Genomic DNA, 12,457 nt, shown 5'->3' on the forward strand with positions numbered 1-12,457 from the left:
AAATTACTTAGGGAGTGCCCTATGCGACCCGCCACGCAGCTGTATCAGCAGCAGGTAGGGGAAGATACCCACTGAGTGAGCTGACAAGAACACGACCGATTATCGATGGAATAACATTCGACATGCGTTAAGACATACCTGTATGATGAAGCGTTGCACCCTTCTGCATCTTCCACGAAGAATATTTTCCGTTTCCCCACATATATTACCTAGGAGCAGGAAAGTCGAGAGATTATTGGTTCTGTTTACTTAATGCACGATGCGTCGCTAGTTACACGTATTCTAGGTGTCGTGTAAGGGAAATACAAATAAAATTAAATAAAATTATGAAAAGGTATGTCCCATTATTGATTTCCTCTCACCAAGCCTAAAACATTGACGGTGAAGGGGACACTGTGGCCAGGCCTCGGCTTACGACCCCTGCCAACTCTGCCCTCCCTGACCAGGCTTCCATGCCCTCCTTCTTCAAAACAAAAGACAGTGGACCCGTGTTCTAATCTCCGTCGTGCTCTACATTTATTTTTCCTTCACAAAATTACGAACTTTCCATGCGGTAATTGACGTGTCTGTTTTACTTCTGTAGTCTTGGCGTTATATTGGTTAAAGAATATGAGTCACGTGGTAATAATGTATTATCGTCGCAAGTAAATATGATGAACAGTGAGAGCAGGCGAGATCCCGTATAGACCCCTCACAGAAACGAAAGCAACGAACAAGCGGGTGTGAATTATGTTACGACAGAGGAATTCAAGAGTCAAAACTTCCAAAACAGAACATTAGAGTCATAACATGTGGTACGTGTGTAGAACAAATAGGAGGTTACTTCCTCACACCTCGCAGTTTCAAACGGACGTTACACCATGGCACAGACACGTCAATGACCGGCGGACATTTCATAAGTTTGTGAACAAAAATAATGGAGCACGAGGCAGATATGAACGCGGATCTCCCAACATTGCAATCCAACACTATGGCCACAGAACCACGACACCACGGCTAATCAAATTCGCTCGTTGCGTATCTTGATTTTTTACCGTTCAAAGTTTCTATTTTTCTTCTTTTTTCACAATTCAATACACCTTCATCCGGTTTCGTGCTTGATCTGTGATCAGGTTTTGACACGCTACGCACTAGGTCATCTCACTACTAAGTCTGAGGGGGGTTGATAGTTTATATTGTCAGAGCAACCCAATCCAAGCCTCCTAAAGATTCCCTTTCACGCATTTCCGGTCCCTCACGTTTTATAAATCTCCAATACTTCGATTCTCCTTCTTCCATTCTCCTTCCTTCTCCGCCTCATCACTCTCCTTCGCACTCCGTTTTCCATCTTTCTTTTTCCCTTTCTCAAGTTTCGCCGAGTGAAACCTGCGCCCGCAAGGGAGCGGCACACAGAGCAAGATCCCTGTCTGACGTAGCCTAGTTACTCCACTACTTACAAAAGTATGAGGGGTGAACCTCAAACGCACCGACAAATATTCAGAGATTGTTGTGGGATATTTTCTGAGTACTTTGGTGTAATGTTGCAGAGTGATAAGGTAAATGTGGTTTATTTGGTTTCTTAAATCTATTACTTTTGTTCACGTGAAAATACATTCACAAAAGTGTAAAAATCCACAACGTGTAATTACCAAAACTTAAAACAGAAAATAATTCGAAATCCGTCAAATGCAAAGTTACGTGATGTAGTTGTCATCACCGAGCCAACAATTCACCGCAGGCTCGTTGCGTCGCTCTTTCATTGCATTCAGTGAGCGCATACATGAGATGCATATCGGGTAGCTCTTTGTTAGTAAACATATCCATACTGCTATGTATCACTGTTAACGCAGCTTAATAATGCCAAAAAAAAATCTAAAAAACAAACAGAACCGAACAGTACTGAATGCGTACTTGAGGGCGAAGAGAAAATGACCATTACTGTTGTCAACCTAATGTACCGTGAGTGAATGGAACAGCTTTGTTTTCAAACGAGGGACATAGCGTATGTTGTCAACATTTGCTCTTTAGTGCTGATATTTTCGATGCAATGGAGATACAAAGATAAATCAGGGTAGGAATTCGAATGCAATTACTCTCCGTAGCGAACCACTGGAAACCTCCGGTCACTTATAGCAAAATACTGAACAATGCCCTTGAACTATGGAAATTTAAGGTGAAGGGGGCAGAAAGGAAAGAACTGATGATATCAGTTGCTTATACAGAACTAGCGAAAACGCGTGAGAATATGTGCCAGACCGAGCTCGAAATCGGGACCTCCTGTTTACTTTTTTTGAATGTCAGGAATATATTGAGTAGATGGAATTTACAGTTAACTTACATTGAAATAATGATGATAAACATAAGCTTGGCAGTCTAAATGTAGGATATTAGAATTAATTAGAAAATGCTTAACAGAAGTATCTGAATATTCTCGCAAACAGGAAATACGTTTTACAGAAAGCTAGTAATAATTGTCACAGCCGGCTTCAGTGTGGTGGAGACACGGTGGACAGGGACAGGATCCCGATGACTGGCCAGAAGGCCTCCCTCTCCCCTGCCCCTTAGCTGCTCCCTCACATAGTTTCATACCTTATTTTTTATTTGATGTTGTGTAAGTTTCCAAAAGTAGTACCAATAGCGTGAAAGGAAGGAATACAGAGCAGTAACAGAGACGAGAAAGCAAAATCACAATTAGGACATCAGCTGCTGCTAGATCCATCCAGTTACCAGCCTCTGGAGAATAAGATTCAGAATGTTGGCAAAGAGTTCTCGAAATAGGGGCAGTTGCAAGGAGGACCAGAACGCCGTAGACATAAACGGGCGGAAATCCAAATTGGCATCTCCATCACTAACAACGACAAAACTTACAAAAAAAGCAACCAGCCAAATTACCGCTTTAGTCTGTATGCTCGAGGAAAAAAGAAGTAGCCGGCCGCCAAATATCATCAGTGGGATATGCAGCTCCAACAGAATGACTGAGGAAAGCTAATTGCTTCCTGAGCCAAGAACACTTTGCTAGATGACCACAACAAGGAGACCTAAGGTGGAATGAGATTTTCACTCTGCATGGGAGTGTGCCCTGATATGAAACTTCCTGGCAGATTAAAACTATGTGCCCGACCGAGACTCGAACTCGGGATCTTTGCCTTCCGCGGGCAAGTGCTCTACCATCTGAGGTACCGAAGCACGACTCACGCTCGGTACTCACAGCTTTACTTCTGCCAGTACCTCGTCTCCTACCTTCCAAACTTTACATTCTGGAAACGTCCCCCAGGCTGTGGCTAAGCCATGTCTCCGCAGTATCCTTTCTTTCAGGAGTGCTAGTTCTGCAAGGTTCGCAGGAGAGCTTCTGTAAAGTTTGGAAGGTAGGAGACGAGGTACTGGCAGAAGTGAAGCTGTGAGTACCGGGCGTGAGTCGTGCTTCGGTAGCTCAGATGGTAGAGCACTTGCCTGCGAAGGGCAAAGGACCTGTGTTCGAGTCTCGATCGGGCACACAGTTTTAATCTGCCAGGAAGTATCATATCAACGCACAATCCGCTGCAGAGTGAAAAACTCATTCTGGAAACATCCCCCAGGCAGTGGCTAAGCCATGTCTCCGCAATATCCTTTCTTTCAGGAGTGCTAGTTTTGCAAGTTACACAGGAGAGCTTCTGTAAAGTTTGGAAGGTAGGAGACGAGGTACTGGCAGAAGTAAAGCTGTGAGTACCGGGCTGAGTCGTGCTTCGGTAGCTCAGATGGTAGAGCTCTAGCCCACGAAACGCAAAGGTCCCGAGTTCGACTCGCGGTTGGGCACACAGTTTTAATCAGTCAGGAAGTTTCAAACCATTGCTTTCGCGTCTCTGGGGAACCACACTTACTGCATTTATCCGTGTCACTAATCACGATGCCATATAGATGCAAGCTGGTGAAAATCAAGTCGTTGACCACATTATACCGGGAGGAAGCCGTTGCCATTGATAGAACCAGGAGACTGATGTTGGCCCACACAATTTTCCATGAATTTCCAGGAAATATGTGGTGATAATTCATTCAAATGGCACTGAGCACTAAGGGACTTAACATATGAGGTCATCAGTCCCCTAGTCTTAGAACTACTTAAACCTAACTAACCTAAGGACATCACACACATCCATGCCCGATACTGGATTGTAACCTGCGACCGTAGAAGCTGCACGGCTCCGACTGAAGCGCCTAGAACCTCTCGGCCACACCGGCCGGCGGTGCTAATTTTTCAACAGGATTGGGGCATGGGATCCCTCCCAGCGAGTCAACAAAAACCTTTTCGTGACACCCGCCGCTACGGCACGTTAGCACCCAAATAGCTCACGGTTAGGTAGAACTCTCGAATGTCTCAGTTTAAAATGCAGACGGCCAACATTAACACATGGATGAATACTCGCTGGATACCGTAAGGTGAACAGCCGAGACATTGAGGTATGTAAACCCTGAGTAATCGTCAAAATGCTGCGCTGAATATGTAGGACAGACGCCTTACTCTCAATGTCAGAAAGGCCCAATCCGCCGAGAGAAAGTTGCTTCGTCACGATCACGTATGGTAATGTGAAGATATGACGCTTCCATAAAAAGCGACTATACAACTGCTTCAGTTTCTTACCCATCATAGAAGGAAGCGGAAAAGTTTTGCGACGTAATAGGCCTTGCACAATGCGTGCGTATTCAAAATTGGCACCTTCTGAAGAAGGGTAAAAGAGCGACGTTCACGTTTCAGAAGTGTCCCTTGGATCTTACCAGTAGCCTAGTTCCAATTGAGAGTCGCCATTTGGAACCGACAAAGATTAATAAGCACTCCTAGTGACGTATGACGATCTACAGCAGTGGCCCACGCGATTACTGCTCTATCGAGATCCCGTAAATTAATGTGTTTACTTTTTCCCTCTTTAAGTAGCGCTCACGAGACAAGGTCATAATCGTCGATGTTCGCCTTCAGTCTATCAGCCTCAACAATAAAGCCGGTTAACTTCAAAATACGAAGCAGAAAGTCATGATTTAGACTCTCGAAAGCTTTATTAAAAATCCGAGAAAGCAAAGGCGCAATGGGTACAAGTAAGAGCAACAACCGAAACCACGTCACGGTATTCGGCCACAGGAGTAAGAACAGAGCGACCAGGAAGACAATTCTGATACTCGCTGGCATCATCTGCCTACATCCTGCAATTTACCACCATCGTCACTGTCATACATTCAAAATTTAGTATCGTGAAAGGACGAAAATTATCAACAGTATTACGACCACGATGTTTAGAAATGAGTACAGTTTTCCCCACCTTAAATGGAGCGGGTACAACTGCCCGTTCAACATGGACGTAAATTTGAGGACCAAGAGGGGCCAAAACGTACCTAAAATTCCTACGGGAGTCCATCCATACTGGCGATTTGTGAGAAGGAGACGTAACAATAATATCGTCTACATCATCTGGGTAAAAGGTAGCCAAGAATTCAGTGTTGTGCTCAAGCGTAACTGACGTACTTATCTTCTCAATAGCCGGGTCGAAGCAAAATTCGGTAGACGTATCCACGTCGTAAAGATTCACTTATTACTGATGAAAGGAGTGAAGTACGTCAGGCTTCGCTGTTAGCTGACATCCGTCTGCTGCTGTAAGAAAAGAAATGTAAGAGCGGCGACACCGATCTTGATGTCGAAGCAAATGGTATAACGAAACCAATTCCTAGACCACTTGCGAAAGTGCTTTCGATCGTACCCGCAACCCTTCCATCTGCCGCCGTTTATACTGCAACAGCTTTGCTTTTATACATTGTACATCTGCAATCCGCAGCAGGGCGCGACCCGAACCTTCATTCAAGTCGCTCAAGAGAGGCTAATGAAATTCATGGGTTCTCCGTAAATAGTTCGCCCTAGCAGCACAATAAGTTATCAAAGCTTGACGGAGCTTCGGTTTAGCCAGGGAAGTCAACCATTTAAGAGCGGGACAGTACCTCCCAGGGGATCGAAGACTGTAAGCTTATTTGTCCGTCGCTGACATAGAAGATCGGAAACCTTGTTTCCTTCCCGTTGGGTAAGCTGGGCAGTGACTATGGTACATGTAAAGCTTGCTGGGACAGGTTAAATGGTAGCTACAATGAAGTCGACAGTTCGATTGTAATACTGGCATTGAATTTTGATATTTTCCATAATTGACAGAAATTACAAAAATGTTAATTTTCTTTGACCACCCACACAGTCCTGAGAATGGCAAATCGACTAATTTGCAATTACGCGCCCCAGTTACCGGCAGCTACGTTTATGAATACTCGGCACCTCGCAAGGATAACTTCAAGATCAAGAATACTATATAGGTTGTTTGGAGTGGTTAAGCGTTGGTGAAAATATCGCTTCAGAGCGCACAAAGAGCTCTAAGCGCAGAACTGTGCATGAAACACGCGTTGGTGCAATGTTGAAATACGTACCGTATATCTCCCTTCGAAGCCGATGGCCAAGACCCGTCTCCAAATTCGGGAGGACGACGGTTCAATCCCGCGTCCGGCCATCCTGATTTAGGTTTTCCGTGATTTCCCTAAATCGCTCAAGGCAAATGCCGGGATGGTTCCTTTCAAAGGGCACGGCCAACTTCCTTCCCCGTCCTTCCCTAATCCGATGAGACCAATGACCTCGCTGTCTGGTCTCCTTCCCCAAAACAACCAACCAACCCGTCTCCAAGTCCGTACCACTCGATGGCTGAAGGCGAAGTCCTCTTCCTCCACAATTCTCCAGTCTTCCACGCATACGAAAACGCGGCGGAAGAATACTCAGTTTCGACCAGTATCGAACGCTCTAACATCGTCGAAATCACTCCAACGCCATTTCTGAGTTTCTACCCAATGATCGAGTAGGTCATATCGCCCCCAGGCAACGAAATGAATGCTGGACGTTTGCCTCGCTGGACATTTGCCACACTTGCCCCTTTGGCAGACAGCTTGAGTAGCGACCCCTCAGGTAAGGGACACCCCTCCTCGTACTTCCTCTATCCCCTTTCAAACCGCCGTCCCCACATCTTACTCGATACAACCAGTACGTAAGGGACCTTCTTCTCCGACATCTTAGCGGAATACTGAGCTTCTTTTCCAAAATCGAAATATTTATAACTTTTGGAAAACGAAAGTAATACCAACGATTATGTCAGTATGTAATTAGTTCTGCCAAGTATAAATAAGGATCCCTCTGTCTGTAGGGTAGCTTCTTTTCACGCTTACTGATTGCAATAGAACAGTCCATTGGCATGGGAGCAACAAGAAAGGAACAATGGAAAGAGAATGCGAATGTACGCTAATCGTTTCTTATTGATCACTGCATTTGTGCCTGCTTTAATTACTACAACTGCATGCCCAAAAGACAATTAGGAAAGAAGAAATGGGAGTGTGAATGTTTGAAAAGACGAATGACATACACAATATTAATTTACTCTGTAAAATCCGATATCCCTTGCGGCGAAACATTAGTTAATAAAGTGTAGAAGGACAATGTTCATATGATGACTGAAAATACGTTCACTAAATAGAGGTAAGAACATCTATGACTGACATGTCATCTAATGTCGACGTACAATTTTAAAATTTTAAAAGTAAGGAAATGAATTAATACAGAATGCTATGCTTGTAACGTATGTTGTTGTTCTACATTGTTTAGCTCTGGTATGTACAGGGTAACAGAGAAAGCATCCTAGATTTTGGAGGGAAAAGCCTTACTTGTAATGATCTGCTCTACAACAGAAACAACAAGCACAACTTAAGGAAAAATAATGTAATGTGTGTTTCAGCTCACGAGCGACATTGAAGCAGATAGTTCCTGTGACTTAGTATGGGCAGAGGTTATATTCGACAACCGGAATAAATTAATTACTGGCAACCTTTACCGACCCCCGGTCTCAGATGAAACAGTTGCTGAACAGTTCAAAGAAAACTTGAATCTCATCACAAATAGGTACGCTACTCATACAATTATAGTTGGCAATGACTTCAATCTACCTTCCGTATGTTGACAAAAATACGTTTTCAGACCCTATTATAGATACAAAACAACTTCAGTAATTGTTCTAAATGCTTTTTTAAAATTATTTTGAACAGTTAGTTCACGAGGCCATTCAAATTGTAAATGGTTACGAAAACATAATTGACCTCTTAGCCACAAATAGTCCTGAGCATCACGACGGATACAGGGATTAGTGAACACACAGTCGTAGCGAGGCTCAATTCCGTAACAAAGAAATCCACCAAAACTAAAGGCGAATTATATCAATTTATAAAAGCGGCTAAAAATTCGGTTGACGTATTTCTAAGAGACAGTCTCCAATCCTTCCAAACTATGTAAGTGAAGACCATATGTGGCTTAAGTTCAAAGAAATAGTATCAACAGCACTCGAGAGATTCATACCAAATATATTAATAAGAGACGGAACTGATCCCCCATGGTACACAAAACACGACGGAAAGCTGCTGCAGGAACACCGAAGGGGCACTTATAATTTAGATGAACGCAAAATATCGAAGACTGGCAAAGTTTTACTGACGTTTGAAATTTGGTGCGAATTTCAATGCGAAAGTCTCTCTAGACATGTGGCAGAAAATCCAAAGAGATTTTGGTCCTATGTTAAGTAAACCAGCGGAAAGGCTCAGTAAGTACCTTTACTGCGGGACAGCGATGAAGAAGAGGAGGGGGAGAGGAGGGACCCAACCCTTCGGAGCAGGTAAAATCGTGGCAAATGTTCGGCGTGGCAAATGTCCGCACATCAAACGAGAATCCCGCCTTCGCCACGTGCTGCCCAGCACAGGTGGCTCCGGAGGCCGGGCTCCCCCTAAGTTTTCGTATTGTCCCGCCTTGCCGGTGACCGCTACCTGCTGACCACGGCGGCCCGGATAGCTACGGCCAGCTGCAGACTTTATATTCCACAATCTGAACTTCGACACTTTTCACCAACGCTTTATGTTAGCAACTTAATCATGCAGACATGCGGGGAATACTACTCGAGAGTGCCTCATATTCATCATTATTCGATAAAATCATGATCTGATGCCCTAGCCAATCCCTTTATTATTAATACTACTGTTGGTAAGCTAACGTGTAAGTGCCAAAATCCTGGCACCTTACAAGACTACGCTCCCACACATTGCGTATCAGATCATCGAGAGAAGGATCTGCCACGGGGATTGGAATAGTTTCATGCGTTGCCGATCAATTTGGAGAGTGGTGGTCAAAGAACAGTGATCAGAAAAGCAAGCAAGGATGATGCAATTATGCGATCGTGGGTCCAATCCGATAAAAATAATCTGTCAACCCTGCTACTAGAAGTCACAGTAAAGTGCGTAAATTTAACCAACGCCGGACATTTACACTCTCAAACAAATTTCGAGTGCATCGTGTGTATCATCTCGTTTAAATGTCGACAAAAATTAAAATGTGGAGATTGATTAACAGGACGCAGAACAACAGTTAAATCCACCACCAACAAATAGAACCAGAGGACATCTACATATAAGATAAACAATCTCTTCTTTATAAAAAAGTGAACCTTCCTCTGTGTGACCAGAACCAGACGGAGCTTATACCATAAGTTTAGATAAAAGAGTGTATAGCCTATTCCTCTACCAGATTAAAGAATGTCTACCTCACAAATGGGAATGCCTTCTCGAAAGAATAAGGAAGTTCCCGTTCTGCCGTCACATTGAAAACAGAGTGAAATCCAGGAAGAAGGAAACTGGTAAATTTTTTGCACGAACACTGTATCTGCACTGACGCAGCGAAACTAGGGGCAGCTCTGAAACCACTAGGTTAACATTTAACTTGATAAATGCATACGCCTGAGCCATCGTTCTAGGCGCTACAGTCTGGAGCCGAGTGACCGCTACGGTCGCAGGTTCGAATCCTGTCTCGGGCATGGATGTGTGTGATATCCTTACGTTAGTTAGGTTTAATTAGTTCTAACTTCTAGGTGACTGATGACCTCAGCAGTTAAGTCGCATAGTGCTCAGAGCCATTTGAACCATTTGAACCTGAGCCATCAGTCAAAGGAAAAAACACAGAAATAACAACAGCTAGCATGATTATTCCACCAATCGTCCGGTACAGTCCTTTGGGGAGGCCAAAAACTAATCGGAGAGTGGAGGGCCACAACTGAATCTTAACCCGTGGTTGATTTTCACGCCACTGCTCGTTCCGGCTGTATACATTAAGTCGGATATTCGGCGTAACAGCCTCGGCAGTAGGCGGATCTTGCACTACATCGATATCAATCTGTGACTGCCCAGGGTCCGAGGCCTGCCCTACATAAGGGTCACGCTGTTAGGTATGCCGACTCCCTAATAGAGGGCAATCAGACTGAACCTCAGAGCCATCGGCCGACAGTTCTGGGGTGAAAGCTCTAGCAACGGGAGTCGAAATAAGCAGCAAATCACGATCTCCATCGCCGAGAGCAGACAGAGGAACTGGAGGGCATTGCTGTATTATAGGCTGAACCTGTGGTGGAGGCTGCGAAGGAGACGATTCCGACACACACACGCTCTGGGGAGTTGCGATAGGAGCCACCCCTGCAGCAGCAGGAAAACCTGATACTGCGTCCCAGATGTCCACCTTGCCAAGTACAGGTGGTACCACGCTACTTGTAGGGGTGACAGACCAGGGGAAGGTGGGACGGAGATGGCACAACTAGTTCATCACAGTCTTGAGTGCGGCGACGCTTGTTATCAATCGCTCGCGCCGCCATCAACGCAGGAGCAGGAATGTGGTCAGGCTTAGTTTGCAACGGCGGCAAATCACTCCCAGTAACAGTGGGGACTGTCAGATGATCTCCAGAAAAGAGATATAGACAAACGTTCGTTACTGGACGGGACAAGGCAACTACCGTAAACTTACGGCACTGTTCCAAGGAAGACCGAAAAACAAAAACTCTCCACGAGCAGCTAGTTCGGAGATGCCACTTTCGTTGCACAGAAAACAGGTCCCCATCTGTCCGCTGTACCTAACGTGAATACAATAGCCACAAGTCAGCAAAAGAGACGGAACGTCCTTTTTGATTTGCTTTTCCACTGAATATATGTCGCTATAACATCGTAACCTGTGTTGACTTGACCAACGTTCACGGCGAATGCCTCTCACACGTAACCATACTGCGGCAAAACTCCCTTAAAATAAATATCCTCTGCCTTCGAGGAAGACTCACTATTTGAACGTTCAATGTCTGCATTTGCAAGCAGCATCACACTGACCGAATCATCTCTGTACCGTAAGGGAACATGAGTATCGTGCTTGAATAGGGATCTACGAATTTCACAAAGAACACAGAAAAATGGTTCAAATGGCTCTGAGCACTATGGGACTTAACATCTATGGTCATCAGTCCCGTAGAACTTAGAACTACTTAAACCTAACTAACCTAAGGACAGCACACAACACCCAGTCATCACGAGGCAGAGGAAATCCCTGAACCCCGCCGGGAATCGAACCCGGCAACCCGGGTGTGGGAAGCGAGAACGCTACCGCACGACCACGAGCTGCGGACAAGAACACAGAACACTCCTGCATCAAAATAGGCGGTATGGGCTTGGTCTGAAGTAACACGAAAAGTATCAACTAACCAGTCACGGATGTCTAAAAAACGGGACTGCACGTTACGTGTCCACTTTGTAAAGACATTGCTTTCCCCGAAAGTTGATAATAATTTTTTTCTTTTGTGCAGTAGCTTGTCATAGTACGTACGTATAATTTATTTCAACTATTCTTTATTTGTTAATACGTCACATTGTTTCTTCATTCATTTTGCTACTACTTTATTTTTATATTGTACGAATATGAATGTTCTGGTTCTATATGCTTTGTAAATCTTTGGTTAGGCTCGGAGAAATATTGTGTCAGAGAGAGAGCGAACGACTATCGATAGAGAGCGTGCGAGTTGTTGTGGTACGCGGCCGGTTAGCGGGTGGGAAAACGTAAAAAGTTCGGCGTGAAAGACGGTGATACGCGGAAGAACAATTAATTACAGTGCGTCCGCTGTGTTAACAGGAGAACGAGCATTATTAAGTGAACAGTAAGACCTGAAAGTATATCGAGTGTTTGCGGTGACGATTTTACAAACTGTGTGAACTTGTGACAATTACAATTAGTCATGAACCAGACACCATTGTCGTGTGGAGACACTAACTGTTAGAATTGCGTGAAAGTGGACCAAACCAAAATGTTAAGTAAAAGAACAGTGCTGTGATTTGATCAAGAAACATTAATTATATCGTCCAAACTGTTTTAAAGACGACGACGTAATTGAACTGATGTTTAACGGACTGTTGTGAAAAACACACGTGAGTGTTTACCTGTGGCAACACGGTGAAAGAACTGTACGAAGTATTGGTATTAACCGGATATATATCTTAAATGCTAAAGACGTTGCATAATTCCGACCTACCCGCACCGCGTGATTAATAAACTTTTAATAATAAAACGTCGCACGCGTAACGACAACGCGCATACTGGACTATT

The sequence above is a fragment of the Schistocerca cancellata genome, chromosome 5 (genome assembly GCF_023864275.1).
Source record: "Schistocerca cancellata isolate TAMUIC-IGC-003103 chromosome 5, iqSchCanc2.1, whole genome shotgun sequence".
NCBI lineage: Eukaryota > Metazoa > Arthropoda > Insecta > Orthoptera > Acrididae > Schistocerca > Schistocerca cancellata.